Genomic DNA, 15,236 nt, shown 5'->3' on the forward strand with positions numbered 1-15,236 from the left:
GGGGCGGTAAATCCCCCTTCCACCATTGCCCTTCCCCATTCCCATTTCTGCCCCATAGGGATCTATGGGAATGGGGAAGGCGCTAATTACGGCACCGCAAATTTGCGGTGCCGTAATTAGCTCCGAGGTCCCTTAGCGGTTGGATTTTAACGCCTGCAAAAAGCAGGCGTTAAATCCCAAAACCCGCAAAGGGACCTCGTAGTAAGGCGGTAAGGATTTACCGGTACCGGTATTTTACCGGTACCGTTAAATCCCTACCGCCATCCGTGTGATGAGGCCCACAGGGCTTCCCCCCATCCTTTGTCCTTGGGAGCAGTTCTGCCTGGCAATCTGGGATAACCTGTAATTATCACACGGGCAGGTCCATGGGAACAGGACACATGCCCTTCTAGCCTTAGTCACTGGTAGGTACGAAATTTGCCTTTAAACCAAACTGGTCTGACAGGAATGCCTGGACCTCAGCCAGGCTGTTGAAGTCCTTTTTTTGGGGGGAAAAAACATAATATGCATATCTTTGTAGCCCCTCTCCCCAAAGGTACAATTGTGTTTCTGTGCGAGCTACAGTATTATTTCCCATTTAGCTTTCCCAAGGTCATTTTCTGCTCTGCAACAACAGATTTTCACGGGTACATTTTATTTCATGTTAATTTCACAAAATGCATTTTTTCCCTGCACACAGCTTCCCTTGTATTTACTTTCTGACACGCTTTTTATAGATCTGGTCAGTTTCTTAGACACAGAGATATGCTTGAAGATGGTTTCTTAGTAATTGACATGAAGCAAGAGAAAGCATCTTTTCTTCAAAGTACTTTGTGACTGTTGGTTTATTTCAAAAAGGTAAATCCAAGCCGTGCGAACTTGAAACAGAATTTTGTTGCTTTTCATGGACTTTACTGATGAAACAATACTGTTCTGAGAGGGATGGCCTTTTTTGATAGTGTTCAAAATGAAATACACGGACAAGGCTGTGTTTTAATAGACAAAACTGTGTGATGTTTGAAATGAAAGTAAGCACCAGTGCAATGCAGTTTTAAATGCACGTCATTTTCTTGTGCAGCCTTGAATGTTTAAATCACAGAACAGCAATGCCTAGCCATTCTGAATTGTGGTTGTTTTCTCTGGATTCCCATGAATGAAAACAAAATGCATCTATTCTTGGGGTGGCTGTGTTCAACTCTTGCCCCATATGTGCTCAGCAGACCAAAGCACAGCTATTTTTGGGGTGACTCCAGAAATGCAGTTTTTGTTGTTGGGAATTTCTGTTGGGGCTGGTAAATGTACCCCACAGGTCTGCCATTTCCGTTCTGCAGCTCTGCACTTGCGTTTCAGGGCTGCACATTCAGAGTCATACCAGGTGGTACACTTGGAGGCATGTTTCAGACGGATCCTCATGGCTGGGGTAAGTATGTCAAGAGTACTCGTGATGGCAAGATGGAGGTTGCTGAGAGCGGAGTCAGAGGTAGGGTCTGTAGTGGGGAGAGAGGGGGTGATGAAGGTAGACACTTGTTTCATCAGATGGATGTTCGTGAATGAGGTTGGCAGGGCTGGGGAAGGTGCAGTCAGATGGCCGATAGGACCCAGGTGAGAGGAGAGGGGAGAGTGGTCTGACCAGGAGAGTGGGGTGATCAGTGGGGGACAGCAAAAGATTAGTGTGGATGAAGGTGTCAATGGTGTGTCCAGCCAAGTGGGTAGGACCAGAAGGGAGAATGAAGAGGGAGAGTGAGGTGCAGAGGTCATGGAAGAAAGTGGATGCCATGATTGAGGAGTCATGATGGATTTTGAAGTCATCCAGGAGAAGGTGATTAGAGGTGGTTGTGAGAAGAGAGCAGGAGAAATCACCCCATACAGAGAGGAATAGGGTGGTAGATCCAGGTGGCCTGTAGATAGTGGCAATGGTCAGGGAGGAGGTGGATTAGATGACCAGCTTACAAAACAGGCTCTCGAAGGAAGAGTAAGGCTGTGTGGATATGAGGGAAGAAGGGACCCACTCGTTGCAGACCAGAGCAACCCCACCGCCAGCATAGTTAGGGCGAGACTTGGAAATGATATTATAATCATCAGGGAGAAAAGAGTCAAACGCAGTGCCTGAGCTGGCATTGAACCACGTTTCGGTAAGAGCAAGGATATCGAAGTCAAGGCCTTAAAGGATGGGGCATATGTCAGCGCAGTGTTCGATGACAGAACGAGCATTAGGCGTGGCTAGATGCAAGAGATCACTACCTTTGAAGGTTTTCCGAGGGGGGGCACAGGGGCATGGTATACTAGTCAAAGGAGGGAGGACAGAGAGAGAAGAGGAAGGAGTAGCAGGGTCGGACTGGGACAAGAAATAGGTCCGGACACCCAAAAAAAATTTGCCCACCTCTCACCTCAAAACGTGGCCCACCCCTCGCCTCACGACTCTTGACCTCTGATGACATCACCGTAAGTGATCTGATTTGATCCCACCCCAAAGTGACATCCCGGGAAGCAATGAAACATGATCTTTCACCCCTTGACAAAACAGGAAGTGGAATCAAATAGCATTGTTACAAAGTACATTATGAAAAATATGGTTATGAGTTCACTAATGTGATATACATTTCATACAAGAATGGATCATCATATGTATCATTAATATCTCTGTGTATAGATCCATATTGCAAGTTGCAGGTGTTTCTTTTAATGACATTTTCTTTTTAAAAATGACATTAAAAAAAAAACCTTTCCCCCAAAACCACCCTTGGAGTGGCCAGAAACCGGCCCCCACTCCCCAGGGACGAAAGAGGAGGAGCTTGGGTTGAGGACCCTGAACCAATATAGTGCCATTGTGTTAGACATTAATGATACACCTGGATGACGTGAAGCCTGCCAAGAGTACTTCCCATCTAGTGCCACTATTAATGGGTGAAGATGTGAGAGGAGAGAGAGTAGAGATTAGATGAGGGGGCTATCGCCTTTGTTATTCAACATTTACATTCAAACATTGTTGAATATCTTTACTGAATTTGGGTTGTCATACCACTCATATGTTGATGACACCCAAATGTATGTGCGACTCAATCAGCCTCTGGAAGCAATGGATTTGGTTCTGTCCTGTGCCAATAAGATCAAGATTTGGATGCTGGAGAATAAACTCCAGTTGAACTCCTCAAAACATGCTGGGTGCAAAGAGACTTGTACAGAAGATGGTTCTGAATATTCTGTGTCCCTCTTTATTTGGTGTTCTACTGGATATTTAGATATGGTGAATAATTTAGGCTGTATCTGGCAGTCAAGTATGGACTGCAATTTACAGGTCAGCCAAATGTAAAGTCAGTCTATTACCAGTTGAGACTTTCAAAACCTGTGATGTCTCTCATTGCAGAGAAGGATCTACCAATAGTAGTTGGAATATTCACCAATGCTAGGTTCGACTACTGCAATTCCCTCCTTATGGGGGTCCCAAAAATGTCAAATAAGGAGATTACAGGTACCACAAAATTCTTCTATCAGACTGATATTTTCACTAAGAAGAAGAACTGAAATTTGACAGTATAGAATGAATCTACATTGGCTTCTGATCTCTCAGAGAACTCTGTTTAAGGAGCTTTGCTTGGTGCTCCAGAGTATTCATGGGATGGCACCACCCTATTTAAATGCAAAGATTCAGCTGTACCGTCCTCAGAGACTGTTATGCTCTCTAGATCAGCACCTTTTGCAGGTCCCATGGGTTAGAACGACCACTTCGGGTGAGAGACGGTTTTCTGCCTTTAGTCCCCGGGAATGGAATTTTCTGCCATCGTCAGCCTGTGCCTTTGTGATACTGTTATAAACTATGTAATACAATTTCAGTGCCTAGATGCATTCTTGCCTGGTTCCTTCTGGGGTATGCACGGTACAAGTCATCAAATCAATCAGTTCATAGATCTGGAGAGGGGACAGAAAAGAGTATATCAGTGAAAATATGTCTGGAAGTTGTGCTGACATGGGTGTCTGCGATAGGTAGGCCAAGTTTAGTGGTCAGGATGTCTTTTTGGAGCTTTTTTCTTCCAGACTTCGTGAGAGAGGGACGATAGGTGATAGTATAGCAATTAGAAAAGATAGGGGATATGGTGAGTGCCATAGGGGCGACAGAGGATAGGAGGATGATAGAGAAGGAACTGGACAGCACAGTACGAGCACATACTCACCAGGCAGCCTAGTAGCCAAGGGAAGCAAATAAGCACATGCAATGGGGACACTTTAGTACCAAAAAAGGGTGCAGAGATGTTAAAACACACCAGGGTTCAAATCACACAAAAAATACAGAATGCAGTGCAAAATGGGGTGCAGAGATGTTAAAAACACCCCAGGGTTTGAATTTGCACAGGACACACAGAAATGCATTGGGAGGAAGGATTAAGCAAGGCTGTCAAGTTTGACACTTATACGTAGTTTTACTTCGTTGTCTTCTGACCCACTTCCTCCCTCTGACTCCTCACCTGCAGAACTGGAGTCCGAATGGAAGTGTACGGGGCTCTCTCTATGCATCTGCAGCTGTGATGACTGAGACCTATCTCGGTACGAAGCCACAGTAGCCACCGGTAGAACGGTAGCACTGGGGCCCCCTCACCGAGGCAGACGCGTATTCGGGTAAAAAGTGCTTGGCAGAAAAAACCCTGGAGGATGAAGATGTCCGGAAGTCAGTGTTGCTGAAGTGGAGAGGACGTAGCAAATGTAGATCCGCGATATAAGGTAAGTGCGGCACCAGTCGGATGACCGGAACAGGAAGGCGAGCCAGAAATAAACAGAAGCAATAGTGAAGGCTTGGAAGGCAAAGCCACAACGGCAGCTGAAGGGATGGGAGACCGGACTCCGAGGAGGGAGAGAACAGGAAAGGAGAAAAACAGAGGTAGGGAACAGAGGAAATGGGCCCGAAAAACAGGGACCCAAAGAAGAAGTGCAAAAACACAGTGAAGCGCTGAAACACAGCGTGGAGAGGAAGCAAAAGCAAAACTCCAAACGTTGCATCGCGTGGCTCGCTGGGAGGAAGGCATTGAAATACCTCCCAGCGAGCCGAGCGCTGACAACCCAGAAGGAACAAAAAAGACTAGACCGTCACAATGGATAGCAAAGAGCGTGATGGAACATTCAATGGCCGCCCCAATGGAAGCGATTCCACTGCTTCCAGGAATACGGGTGCATGACAGTATGCCCCCTTCTAAGAGCCACCCCACCGGGCTTCCCCAGGTACGCCCTATGGAACTTGCATAGAAGTAATGGAGCGTGGATTTGAGAGGAGAGCTCCCAGGAATCTTCAGATCTTGGGTACCCTTTCCATCCTATCAAATATTCCACACGTTCCTTATGGAATCTGGAGTCACAAATATGGGAAACCTCCTATTCCTCTCCAATATCAGGCAACAAGTTGTTGAAATTAGACTGGGGGTGACCAGTTGAATGAGGAACCCAAGGTTTGAGAAGTGAAGAGTGAAAGACAGGATGAATCTTTCTAAGGTTATGAGGTAACTTGAGCTTATAGGCAACTGGGTTGATCTTAGACAGAATAGTGAAAGGACCCAGAAACTGAGGAGATAGTTTAGAAGGGTGAGTCCATCGAGGAAGAAATCTTGTAGAGAGCCAAACTTTCGCGCCAATCTCCCATTCGGGACCTTTCTGACGGTGTTTGTCTGCCTGTTGTTTATTTCTTTGAGCAGTTGCTTCCAGACTCGAAAGGGCAGTGGAATGAGCCTCCTTAATCTTATCATGCAATTCATTGATGGATGGTAGGTTGGACTGTTGTTGGGTTGTAGGATGGATACATGTAGGATGGTTGTAGGATGGATACTCCGGGGATGAAATCCGTAGGTACAGTAGAAGGGAGACATTGTTATTGCGGAATGAGTTGAGTTGTTGTAAGTGAACTCGGCCATGACTAATAGAGGCTTCCAGTTATCTTGTTGTTGGTTGCAATAGCAGCGAAGATACTGCTCGAGTGTTGCATTAATCCTTTCTGTCTGGCCATTGGATTGTGGGTGGTATCCCGATTATAAAGCTCTCTCTAATAGGTGACAAACAGCCTTCCAGAACTTGGAAGTGTATTGTGCTCCTCTGTCCGATATCACCTTGTCGGGTAAACCATGGAGGCAGAAAATGTCCTGAATAAACACTCTTGCCATTCCTTCGGCTGATGGAACCTGGGTTAGGGGGTGAGAAGTGTGCCGTCTTGGTGTAAGAATCAACAGTCACCATGATACAAGTGCATGAGTATGATCTTGGCAAGTCGACAATGAAATCCGTGGTAATAGTGCCCCACGGGCACGTCGGAACTGGGATCTGTTCTAGGAATCCAATGGGTTTTCCCGATTGATATTTGGCCTTAGCACAGACCCGACAACACTTAAGGTATGATCTAACTTCCTGCTTCAGATTTGCCAATAGTATGTACGTTGAATAAGATCCAACTTTCGGGACCATCCTCTGTGTCCCGCCGCTGGATGGTGATGGCACCAGAACATTATTTTCTTGCAAAGATTGTCCGTAGGAATATACAACAGTTTGTCTTTGAACCAGTATCCCTCTTCTTCTGTGACCCCTTCGGGTAAGAGTATTTGAGATTCTCGTGATTGTGCTATGGCATGTTTAACTTGCCTTAAGAAAGTGTCAACTGTGGCTATAACTCGAATGTTAGGAAACATCTGCTCTGGATTCTGTGATGTTAGGTCATACTGGGCCTTCTTCTGCTTTAGGGCATCTGCCACCGTGTTCTGTTTACCAAGAATATAGGTTATCAGAAAATCATATTGGGTAAAAATATGGCCCCATCGGGCTTGACGGGAGATAACACACTCCATGGTCTCCAACACCTTCAAGTTGCAATGATCTGTGCGGATGGTAAAGGGGTGGTTTCCACCCTGTAAGAGATGTCTCCATTCCTCACATGCTTGCTTCATGGCAAGCAATTCTTTTTCTAACACCAAGTAATTCTTTTGACTTGGTGACAGGGTCTTTGAAAGATAAGCAATGGAATGTTCTTTGCCTTCCACTTCTTGGAGTAATACTGCACCGATTGCGGAGGCCGACGCGTCCATCTCTAAGACAAAAGGCTTGGTCTGATCTAGTTGTTGAAGTATGGGTGCTGAAGAGAACAACTGTTTAAGATGCTGGAAAATGTCCTCAGCCGAGTCTGTCCAGTGAAGTTAATTGTCTTTTTTAAGGAGATTGGTGATGGGAAGTACTTCTCTTGAAAAATTGGGTATAAACCTGCGGTAAAAATTTGCAAGCCCCAGAAACCTTTGCATCTCTTTGACGGTAGAGGGAGACTGCCATTCTAGGATGGCGCTAACTTTCTTTTCGTCCATCTTGATGCCGTCTTCGGAGAGGATGAAACCCAAGTAGGAGATTGATTTGACCCCAAACACACACTTTTCAGGTTTGGCTAATAGTCGGTTCTCCTGAAGACGTTTGAGAACTTCACGTACTTGTTGAGTGTGGAGCATGGAGTCCTTTGACAAAACCAGTATATCATCTAGATAGATGATTACAGAGATGAACATGAGATCAGAGAATATTCGGTCCATGAATCTTTGGAATATGGCCAGGGCGTTGACTAGGCCAAACGGCATCACCTAATACTCATAGAGACCAAAAGGTGTACGGAAAGCCATCTTCCATTCGTCTCCCCAGAATGTCATTTATGAGAGGCATGGGGTACCGGTCTCAGATTGTGACTTTATTCAAACCGCGGAAGTCTATACACGGTCGTAACTCTGAGGAGTCTCTTTTGGGGATAAAAACAATGGTGACCCTGCAGGAGATTTGGAAGTCTGAATAAGACCATTTTCAAGATGGTTATCGAGGTATTGATTGAGGGCCTTTCTTTTAGACTGAGAGAGGGAGAACATACATCCAAATGGGACTAAAGAGCCAGGAACTACCTCAATGGCACAGTTCTCGGGCCTATGTTGGGGGAGCTCCAATGGCAGTTTCTCAGTGAAGACCTGTACAAACTCATTATACTCGACTGGCCCAGAGTGAATACCCACTGATCCTTCCTAACTCGAAAGCATGGCTTGTACTTTAGCAACACATGGCTGCGAAAGACAATATAGTTTACAATGCTCTGATAAGAATGCCAACTGATTCTTAAACCAGTCAAAGTTCGGATTGTGTTTGCGGAGCCAAGAGATGCCCAGAATGATGGGAAAATGGGCCGCGCAAATGATATCAAATCTGAGGGTTTCTGTATGTTGAAAGATCTGTAGTTGAAGGTCTTCAGTCTGGTGCGTGATTGGCCCTGAAGATAACGGAGAGCCGTCCACTCCTTTCACCTTCTGGTCTTCCGACCTTTCATGTCTTGCTTTACCCATCTTGGCAACCCAAAATGTGTCCATGAAGTTGCTGGCTTCTCTGCAGTCGAGTAAAGCAAGGGCTTCAACCCAATCTGAGCTTCCCTTGATGTGGACTGAGATCGCCAGAAGTCGTGAAACTTCTGTCTGCTGCATCGAAGAGACTGACAACGAAACATAGTGACTGGCAGTAGATTTGATCCCTCGGATGCTAGTCCCTTTTAGGACCGAGGGTAGTCATTTCCCGACCTTCGAGAGAACAACTCTGTGCATCCTTTGATGGTATGAGAATCCGACGCACAGTAGGCACACAGTCCTCTTTCTAGGCGTCGTCTTCGTTCTAGAGAAAGAGGCCCTCGAGTGATGCCTATCTGCATAGGCTTTACAACTAGATGAGGACTGTTTTTTTTTTTTTATTGAGGCCGGGACCGTGCCCCACACACAAATTTTGAAAAATTCACAGAAGAGATCCTGCGGCTCACTTTCGCCCCTTTCTAGTGAGGTAAATGCTTCCAATGACAACTTAAGGGTGTGCAACTTCGCAGCTCAAACCAAAACACAGTTCTAGACCATAGAAAATAGAAAAAATATACATATTTTATTTAATTGTACCATTTTTCATTCTATTCTTTATAAAAAAACATATACAACCTGAATAGGTATGTAATGTAATCTTTTTTTAAACTTTTTGTAGAAAAAGTTTTATCTTACATTCATTGCCAACGTAAAATACCACAAATGTTGACACAAATCAAGAAAAGGAAAAGGGGAGTGATAAAGTAAATATATAACTGGTAACACTAAATTGAACACAAAACAACCTTCACGTAAATATTGTCACTAACACAATGCATCAACACATACACAAATGGGCAAAAAGTACATTAGAATTTCATAAAATCACATTAAGAAACCTACATACAATTCTGAGAAAAGCAATTGTCACTCTAGTCTAGCAATATACATGTAACATTCAGCTGCCTAGTACTTAATCCTTATGTAAGTTAGGATTGCTCAGTAAATGTTTAATAAATACAAGCTATCAGTGCTCTGTTGTAAACGTGTCTCGGTCACACGGTATCATTATCCCGACATGTTTCATTCCCTAAATCTGTAAATCTTGTGCAGGGAAATTCTTCAGGGGTATTTCTTCAAAAAGACGAACAGTATAACATTAACCAAATTTGTATATTGTCGATTCCTTATAGAGAAACTTTGGTTTGGCCAAGAGTTGCAGCCCTCAAGGGTTTCCTTCTTGTTATAATTAACTATAACCTTGTACAGGCTCATCTTGTCGTGAAGCTGTAGTGGGAGTCGGGGTCGAAGATAAGGGTCTGTCTTGCTCATTTCTCAATCAAAGCTTTTTCTTCACATTTCACCTTTCGGTTAGACGGTTTTCAATTTGTAAAGCAGAAGAAAACAAATCGTTCAAAGAAGTAGGCCTTGAGGAACTAGCCAATTCGTCCTTGATTTCTTCCTTTAAACCGTGTTTGAAAATGGTGTACTGAGCTTGTTCCGGCCACCCTGCTTGAGTGGCTAATGTCTTGAACATAGATATATATGATAGCACATCCATGGACCCTTGCTGAGCATCCAATAGTTCCTCACAAGCTGATTATGATATTTCTGCTCTTCCGAAGGTCTGTTTCAGGAGTGTCTGAAACCCCTCAAAGTCCTGAAGAACTGGATCCCCCCGTAACCAAAGGTGTTGCCCATGTCAGAGCGTTACCTGTCATGTTAGAAATAAGGAAGCCCCCCTTGGCTTGTCTGGTGGCATACATGACGGGTGTGAAGGTGAAATATACCTTGCAGGCATCGAGAAACTCCTTCACCTTCTTGGGCGTGCCATCGAATTTACCTGTGGATAACGGCATTGGTGGTAATTCCGGTGCCAGTGAGGGTTCCCTGTTGCTTACTAACTGCTTAAGCACAAGGTTTTCAGCCTTCAGGGTTTGTACTTCTTGCGAAATCATGCGGTTTTTGTTTTTTAAAGTCTAGGCTTCTTGAAATAACGCTTGAACAGCACTCACCAACTCCTGGACCTGTTCTGCAGTAGCCATTTCTTGTGGCATTGCAATCTGTCGAGTTTGACAGTTATACGTAGTTTTACTTCGTTGTCTTCTGACCCACTTCCTCCCTCCGACTCCTCACCTGCAGAACTGGAGTTCAAATGGAAGTGTACGGGGCTCTCTCTATACATCTGCAGCTGTGATGACTGAGACCTGTCTTGGTAGGAAGCCACAGTGGCCACCGGTAGAACGGTAGCACTGGGGCCCCCTCACCGAGACAGGTGCATATTCGGGGAAAAAGCGCTTGGCAGAAAGAAACCCGGTGGATGAAGATGTCCGGAAGTCAGTGTTGCTGAAGCGGAGAGGACGTAGCAAATGTAGATCCGTGATAAAAGGTAAGTGCGGCACCAGCTCGGAAGGCAAAGCCACAACGGCGGCTGAAGGGAAGGGAGACGGGACTCTGAGGAGGGAGAGAACAGGAAAGGAGAAAAAAGGAGGTAGGGAACAGAGAAAATGGACCAGAAAGATAGGGACTCAAAGTAGAAGTGCAAACACACAGTGAAGCATTGAAACACAGCGTCGAGAGGAAGCAAAAGCAAAACTCCAAACGTTGCAATGCGCGGCTCACCGGGAGGAAGGCATTGAAATACCTCCCAGCGAGCCGAGCGCCGACAACCCGGAAGGAACAAAAAAGACTAGACCGTCACCGGGGATAGCAAAGAGCATGATGGAACATTCAATGGCCGCCCCATCGGAAGCGATTCCACTGCTTCCAGGAGTACGGGCGCATGACAAAGGCAAGGAAGGAGGAATGGCATAGGCACACATTGGATAAACAGCTGTTTAGCTTAGAGGAAAAGCGAACAATATCCAGCCATAACTCACAGGTATTCTTGAGGGGTTCACAAAGTTCCAGAGGCCCAAGTTCATGGGGTAACAGACTGCATGACTGGTGGCTGTGCCATGTGCTGCTGCAGGAAAGTGGTTGGACAGGCACAGGCAGGAGCCTTACTGCAGGGCCTTGCTTGAAGAGGCTGGCTTCCACCTGCCAGCACCTAGGATTGGATCTTTAGTGCAAAAGCTGACCAATCACAGGGGTGAGCTGGCTGGGTAGTGAGTGGAGTCCTCACCATGAAGATGTGGTGGCCCTTTTAGAGTGAATTTACTAAATAGAACTTTACATAGCAAATCAGAACATGGGGCACTTATCCATGACGCCATTAACATTAGCCAATCATCAGGGGTCTTCATGTAACAATTTTCATGTATCTAATAGAAGGGACAACCCAAGTATACCACCTGACTGACCCTTAACCACTAACAGCGTTCTCTATATGTATGCTATACTAACCCTACCACTCGAGGAACCAATCCAGAGTGACGATAGGTTTTTTGCTAACTTTCCCAGGTGACGCAAGTAGCGCGTCATACTGAGGTAAAAAGGGCCTGCGAGCCCCACGAATTTCGAGAAAGAGTCAGGACGGACGCGTACGATCCTTGACCCATCCCTGCCGTTGTTTAATAAACAGCAGAACCACCTTGCTTCTTGCGTGTGCCTCATACTCATTTTTGGGATACGCGGGAGGAGTTGGGGCCTCCCTGCCCGGGGGTCCGCGGACGGCCCAGCAGACCCCGGGAGAATTTCCCCCCGACAAGTTGGAGGCACTGCTGAGATCTGCTTTTATTTTATTTTTTCCGAGTGCTCTCGTTGCGAGGAGGCCCGGCGGCGCGGCCCCCTCTGCCGCTGCCCCCTTTTTGAGGACTACAGGACCATTGCGGAACTGCGAGAAGACCGGACAGCGCAATCCGGATATTGGCCTTCGGGAGCCGGTTGAGAAGTATCCCGCCCGCGGTTGGCGAGTGTCCAGACGTGGTCCAGACGAGGGGAGGTGGCGAGCCGCTTGGAGGGGTGCACGCAGTCGAGCGACCCCACATCAAGAGAACTTGGTGAGTATGCCACGCCCAACAAGCAATGTGAAATTGTAAGGGAGGGGGAGGGAATAGAATACGGGAGGTGGGAGGTGTTACACAGGTGTGCGGCGAAGGTTTTATAAATTAGTGGAAGAGGAGGGGTCGGAGCACGAAAACATCACGTGCGGCCTCTCGTAGACACTGATTGGCCTAGGTCGCGACCACCTGTAAGGGTGTGTGTGTGTGCGGTTTCCTACGATTTGGTGATTATTGATCAATGAGTAGATGAGGATCCCTATTGATCGAGCAGAAAACTCAATAGTTTCCCTGTAGGCAGTAGCTAGCTGGTTGCCTAATACGGAAGATAATTGGCTGGTTAAGCCCTCCTGTCGAGGGGCGTATCACACGCGAGGCGACGCAGCGTGCGCAGTCTGATTATATTGTTGATTACCTTGTTCCAGGCGTGACAAGAGGACAGCTGTGGGGTTAACGGGGGTAGATTGCAAGCGTATTTTGAACTTTTAAAAACATGTAAAGAATTTACCAGTAGCTTTGGAAGAGATCGGTGACGTCACCAGTAGGGCTTTCATAGGATATCTCGAACACAAGGCATTTTTCGGAGAGTGGCGGGGAAGAGAATAATGGTAAGAGAGTGGAGACGGAGATAAACGGTAACGAGTAGATCGGGGCAAGGTGAAAAGGGGGACGCTGCCACGCACGGAGAACGCCGGCAACGATAAGTGAAGAAAGGGGAGGAGGGGTAAAACAAAGTGGGACGGCTGTATAAGAACGTCACACAGGGCACGCAGCCGCAGGGGCCTACGTGCGCCTCGGCCAGAGGGGGCCGTAAAGGTGTTCGGTAAAGGAAGAAAAGAAAGAAAGAATATACAAATGCAAATGCTATATTTTACTATTTTTCCTTAGCGGACAACCGCGAGTCCCCAAAATTACGGGGCCAGGTAAAGATCTAAGATTGTATAGCGTACACTGTGAGCAAGATAACCGCTACCAAATAGGGGTAGGATAACAAGTGAAGTGCTACTATGTCATACGGGACAGGATCGGGAGGGTGGGGGAACACCCTCACTACCCCGCTACAGCATATATGTAAAACACTGTCACCCCATAGGGAGAAACTGATCAAATACAGCATAGAATGGACACAGGGGATGGACAACAAAATGACGACACCATGGCCGCCTAATGGCAGTTTTGATCCATATACCCAACATTTACTATTAACCCATCTGCATAACACATACAAGGGGAAGAAGTTGGCACACCACGTGGAGGTGTTAAACTTATGGAGGATGTTCCAAGGGTCCCGACCAGGACCAAACGGAATGTTCACTATGGGGGAAACAACGGAAGAGAAGAAGATTAAGGAGGAAGGGGAGAATGGGGAAAAAGAGAGTGAAGGCACACAGAACACGGGGAACGGACAAGAAGGAGGAGAAAAGAGTAACAACCTAAATGAAAAGGAAATTAAAAAGGAACAGAGCGACGACGTGCCCCTAGCGAAGGTAGTGAAAACAGAGAAAGGGGGGTTATATCCTTTAACAGAACTACGAGAAATAGTAAGAGAACAATTAAGGGCGGCTGAGGGGTACTCGAACCCGGCATAGAGCCCACCACCATATACAGCTACAGGTGGCCACAGGGGAGGGGAGCAGAGTAGTACGACGGGATCAGCTCATACAAAGATGCCCGCAGGGGAGGGGAGGACTGGCGAAGAACAGATCGCAGCAATAGGACATGATGAGTGGGTAGCTGCGCAGGTATTATTAAAATTACGAGGTTCATTAACAGGAGAAGAGAAGGAGGTAGTAAGGAAAATGGACGAGGATAATACCAGAAAGAGTGAAATGAAAAGGGAAGAGGGGAAAAGAAAGGAGGAAGAGCTGTTACGACAAAAGGAAGAGATTTTGGAGGAACGATTAGCAGAATGAAGGGATGAGCAGAATGCACTGATCAAGCAGCTTGAGAGAGAGGAAAGAGAGAGAGCACGGGAAAGGAAAGAAAGTAAGAATGAGTTGGAAAAAATGAGGGAACGAACTGAGGAGCAAAAGAGAGAAGCCGAAAGGGTAAAGGCAGTAGCAGAAAGGGTATCCAGAGCAGCACTGCGTGACAAGAAAAGAGAGGAAGAAGAGAAAGAAAAAGAAATGGAAATATGGAAGAGGAGATTACTATCAGAAACGACAAAGAAATATGAAGAAGGGAGGAAAATAGAGAGTATATTAGAGCGGGAAAGAGCGAGGTGGGAAAGGAAGAGAGAAGAAGAAAGGATATTGGAAAAGATGAGTAGTGAAGTAATGGAGGAATTAATAAAGAAAAGAGAGGCAATTGGTAGAGAAATAGCGGAGGAAAAAGAAGGGGAAAGAGAAGATAGGAGAGGGGAGAGTGAAGTAAGGAGGTATGTACGCAGAGACACAGAAGTAGCAACAACACCAGCACAAAGGGGGGCAATTGGTAAAGAAGAAACAGGAGGAACGGATCTAATAGACTTAAAAACAGTAACGATCAGGGGGAAAAAGACAGATTGGGGGTTGTCATTCCTGGATGACTTTTGTAGTGAGGAAGAAGAAGGAATGGAGAAGGAAGGAAGAAATAGTGAAAGGGAAAGCCTAGATAAATTATACATCACCCGGACAAATAGATAATCACCATGGGCCTGCAGGAGAAAGGAAGAACTGGAGGGAAGTGAGGGGGAAGAGCAAGGAATGGCGGGAAGGCAGACACGTGCAGCTACACCCTCATCATCCCGTCCAACATGCTCCACCACCCCACACTCATCCCGTGCAACATGCCCACCTACACCCACACCAGCCCCTCGCAAACTCACACCCTATGCAAGCAGGCTTAGAGATCTCCCTGGACGCAGGCAGGAAGAACGAATACACACGCCCACATCAAATAAAGGAAATGATAAAAGAAGGGGAAGAAATGGAGGAGAAACAGTTACGAGCAGGGGAAATATGGACACAATTGACGGTGTAGACGACACAGAAGAAGAGAATTTTGGGGAACCCAG

The sequence above is a fragment of the Ambystoma mexicanum genome, chromosome 2p, assembly GCF_040938575.1.
Source record: "Ambystoma mexicanum isolate Mex_15411 chromosome 2p, UKY_AmexF1_1, whole genome shotgun sequence".
Classification (NCBI taxonomy): Eukaryota; Metazoa; Chordata; class Amphibia; order Caudata; family Ambystomatidae; genus Ambystoma; species Ambystoma mexicanum.